This window comes from Hyaena hyaena, unplaced genomic scaffold (assembly GCF_003009895.1).
Source record: "Hyaena hyaena isolate Hyena2069 unplaced genomic scaffold, ASM300989v1 scaffold_284, whole genome shotgun sequence".
Classification (NCBI taxonomy): Eukaryota; Metazoa; Chordata; class Mammalia; order Carnivora; family Hyaenidae; genus Hyaena; species Hyaena hyaena.
The window spans coordinates 940,087-944,768 of NW_024080913.1; the positions used below are offsets into that span (position 1 = coordinate 940,087).

Genomic DNA, 4,682 nt, shown 5'->3' on the forward strand with positions numbered 1-4,682 from the left:
CACGATGAGTTAGATACAATTATTATCCTCATTTTACAGAGGGGAAATGAAAGTTCTGAGAGGTTATAAAACTTGTTCAAGATGACAGAACTGATTGTTGACATGGAATTGAACCCAGTTTTTATAGTAGTGCTTTCCCAACAGTATTATTTTGCCTCCTGCTGTCTGGAATTTCCTTCTCTTCATTTCTGCCTCTTGAAATCCTGTTGCTCCTTCATGACCCATTCAAAAACACACCTCTTAAAAAAAAACAAAAAACAAAAAACAAAACAGGGCACCTGGGTGGCTCAGTCAGTTGAGCATCCGACTTCAACTCGGGTCATGATCTCACGGTACATGGGTTCAAGCCCCGTGTCCGGCTCTGTGCTGACAGCTAGCTCAGAGCCTGGAGCCTGCTTCAGATTCTGTGTCTCCCTCTGTCTCGGACCCTTCCCTGCTCACGCTGTCTCTTTCGCTCTCTCAAAAAATAAAATAAAAAACATTAGAAAACAAAACAAACAAAAAACCCCACCAAACTTCCTTTATCCCCAACTTGATGTCTTTTTTTTTTAATCTCTATAGTGCTTTGAGACTCTTCAAGAATCTCATAGATTCTAAGAACACAAAAATCATCCTTTTAATTTTCTACTTACTATCACAATTATTTATGTCTTTGCCATACGGATTAGCCTCTTGAGTGCAGGAGTTGTGTACATCGTACTCATCTTTGTGTCCTCCACAGTATGTATGGCAATGATACTGTTGGCACTCACTAAATATTTACTGACATGATTTGAATTATTTCAGCAGCCTTCAATCTAGTCTACCTTGTACTTCTGAGACACATTTTTATCATGCCATTTTTTTTTTTTTTTACCAGTGCTCTCTGTTGTGTGCTGCATTTCCTCACAATCTGGCGCATACTTGAGCATTTTACTCAATTTAGAACAGATTTTTAACTCTCAACCTCTGCTGTAGTCATGCGGGTCTTGTGGGCCTCCCACATTGTGTGACCAGTCGTGTCTTTCTGAAATGGTCTGTCCATACCTTGACTTCTCTTCTCTTGAGAGACCTACCGCAGCACCGCCTCTCCACGAAGCCTTCTCTAACTAGCTCACTCATCTTTCTTTTCTCTATATTTCTATGACACTTGCAAATTATAACCCACAGTTTGAACTTATTCCATATTTTATTACATAAGATAGTTTTTACATTTTTTTAAAATGTTTTTTATTTATTTCTAGGAGAGAGAGAGACAGCGCGAGCAGGGGAGGGTCAGAGAGAGAGGGAGTCACAGACTGAAACCGGCTCCAGGCTCTGAGCTGGCAGTCAGCACAGAGCCCGATGCGGGGCTCGAACCCACGAACCGCGAGATCATAACCTAAGCAAAAGTCGGACGCTTAACCGACTAAGCCACCCAGGCGCCCCAGATAGTTTTTACATTTTTTTAAATGTTTATTCTTAGAGAGAGCTTGAGCAGGGGAGGGGCAGAGGGAGACGGAGACACAGAATCCAAACCAGGCTCCAGGCTCCGAGCTGTCAGCACAGAGCCCAACGCGGGGCTTGAACTCATGAACCGCGAGATCGCGACCTGAGCCGAAGTCGAACACTTAACCGACTGAGCCCCCCAGGCGCCCCGCATAAGGTAGTTTTATCTCACCAGCTAGTTTGAGAATGAAGAATCCTGTCTTACTCATCTTTGTATTGTTCTGTGGCTTAACACATGTGTAGGCCATAACTAAGGAATACTTTTTGGCTTGATTTCCTAATTATAATCTTCTGTATGTTTTATCTTCACTTCTGATTCATAACCCATTTGGCAGTGGTTTCTAAGGCCTTCCCCCCACCCTGAGGCTTTTAGTCGCAGGTTTCTCTGCAGTTTATGTTCTCCTGGTGTGTAAAAGTCTATAAAGATCTACAGTATTCCAAGACATTAAGAGAACATGTCATTACATAGTCTACCCATGTACACACATCATCCATTTTTATAAAACTAAAATCATCTTGCAACACTCCGGAGCTGTAGGTTGGGGTTTTTGTGTGGCAGGCTTCTTTGAAATGGATCACCCTGGCTGTTGCAAATTTACTTTGCCACAGATGTTCCCCGACTTACAATTTTTCAACTTTATGATGGTACGAAAGTGATACACGTTCAGCAGAAACCTCATCTCAGATTTTGAATTTTGATCTTTTCCTAAGCTAGTGACATGTGGTATGATGCTGCCCATCACCTGCAGCCGGGTGCCAGCCACACAGTCATGGGGGTGAACCACCAGTGCCCCGGTAGCTATTCTGTACCCACACAACCATTCCGTTTTGTCGCTTTCAGTATCCATCAGATATTTGGCCTTTATTATACAGTAGGCTTTGTGTTAGAGGATGTTACCCAGTTGTAGGCTGATACAAGTGTTCCGAGCATGCTTGCGGTAGACAAGGCTAAGCTATGGTGTTTAGCAGGTTAGGTGTATTAAATGCATTCTCAACTATAATTAAGTTTCAACTTACGATGGGTTTGGGTGGTTGTAACCCCATCATAAGTTGAGGAAGATCTGTAGCAAGATTAAAAACAGATAAAAACAAGGAAACCTGCTATAGTACTTGTAAATTTTCTGTAGAATGCTGCTTCCCTTCTATAGCAGATGAAGAAACATCGCCTGGATGATGTGGAAAAGGGAAATGAAAGCAGAATAAGGAAGCTTAGTGCCTTCTCCATGTTTTAAAGTCACCCTCTCTTAGCCTTATGTACCCTTGAAATGAACTGCTTCAGGTTTCTGGGAGGAACTATCTTATTTAGTCTTAAAGGAAAGGGCTTTGAATTTTAGGATGATACTGATGTTAGTTTTATTCTCTGTTAATTTACCCAAGTGATTAACTCTGTGCTAGGGATTTAATAACAACATTATTTCCATTGTTGAAATAGCTCACTTATTACTGACCCTTCTGCCCAAGAAATACACAAAAATGGGATGGAAGAATACCCTGATTAGAGTATAGGAGACTAACAAATTAATTACCTCTTTGTTAAAATTATCTAGTTTACACTTTGAGGAAAGAAAACAGGGATCTCTGTTCCTTCCCATTCGACAGACAGCTGCATCTTCTGGTGCGGTGCCAACCATGTCCCAGAGACACGAAGGTGAAGCTCGGAGTACATGGAGTTAGTTGTATTGGGTGCTGGTCAACAGGGCTGCTTTCAACATCAGTGACCTCTTCATTGACCTCAATTACACGTCTACATGTTCCAGTATGATTCTACCCACAGCTAATTCAGTTCTACTATTTCTATCAAGATCACCCGTGACTGGTTTCAATGGCACATTCAAGGCTGAGAACAGGAAACTTGTCATCAATGGAAAGCCCATCTCCATCTTCCAGGACCGAGATCCTGACAACATCAAATGGAGTGAGGGTGGTGCTGAGTATGCTGTGGAGTCCACTGGGGTCTTCATCACCATGGAGAAGGCTGGGGCTCACTTGAAGTGTGGGGCCAAGAGGGTCGTCATCTCTACACCTTCAGCTGATGTCCCCATGTTTGTGATAGGCACGAACCATGAGGTTCGAACCATGATAGGCACGAAGTATGACAACTCTCTCAATATTGTCAGCAATGCCTCTTGCACCACCAGCTGCTTGGTCCCACTGGCCAAGGTGTTCCATGACAATTTTGGTATCACGGAAGGACTCATGACCACAGCTCATGCCGTCACTGCCACCTGGAAGACACAGCCCCGCAGGAAGCTGTGATGTGATGATCAAGGGGCTGCCCAGAACATCATCCTCCTATTGGTGCCACCAGGCTGTGGGCAATGTCAGCCCTGAGCTGAATGAGCTCACTGGCATAGCCTTCCATGTCCCCAGCCCCAATGTCATAGAACTGACTTGGCACCTGGAGAAAGCTGCCAAATACAAAGACATCAAGAAGGTGGTAAAGCAGGCATCAGAGGACCCCCTCAAGGCATCCTTGGGTACACTCAGGACCAGGTTGTCCCCTGTGACTTTAATAGGGACATTCACCCTTCCACCTTTGATGCTGGGGCTGGCATCTCTTTCAGTGAGCACTTTGACCACTTTGTCAACCTCATTTCCTGGTATGACAATGAATTTGGCTACAGCACCTCATGGTGGACCTTATGGTACACATGGCCTCCAAGGAGTAACAGCCCCCTGGACTGCCAACCCCAGCAAGAGCAAGATGAAGAGAGAGGCCCTCAGCTGCTGGGGAATCCTTGCCCCAAATCATCCCCCAGCACACTAAGAATGTCCCAGGCTCTACACCATTCCCATCCCAGATCACCTGAAGAAGGGGAGGGGCTTGAGGAGTCATGCCTTGTCATGTACCATCAATAAAGTATACTGTACCCAGCATCCCCTCCCCAAAAGGGAACATGATTCTCGAATCATTGAGGAAAATAGGAACGTTCTAAATTAAAAATACACATTATTTCTAATACTTTCTGTATAGATTATCTGCATGGTGCATTTTTCACTGGAGATTCTTGATCCTAGTGGACATTCCCCATTATCCTGGGTGCTTCTTTCTATTACTTGGCAATGTTTGTTCTAAGGAGGAAGGTTAATTTTACCAAAAGATCAAAGTAAGACATAACTAAGAATTACTTGAGGTACCAAAGATAAGACCCTTCCCCCAAGTATATAATGACCGTGACACATTTGGTGTGTTAACAATCAATTGCAAGGTAAGT

The 4,682-nt window shown here is 43.7% G+C and overlaps 1 pseudogene; it reads left to right on the forward strand.

The window, feature by feature from the left end:
* The first annotated feature begins 2,186 nt into the window (after positions 1-2,186).
* On the forward strand, positions 2,187-4,136 carry LOC120241230 (annotated as a pseudogene).
* Positions 4,137-4,682: the final 546 nt, after the last annotated feature.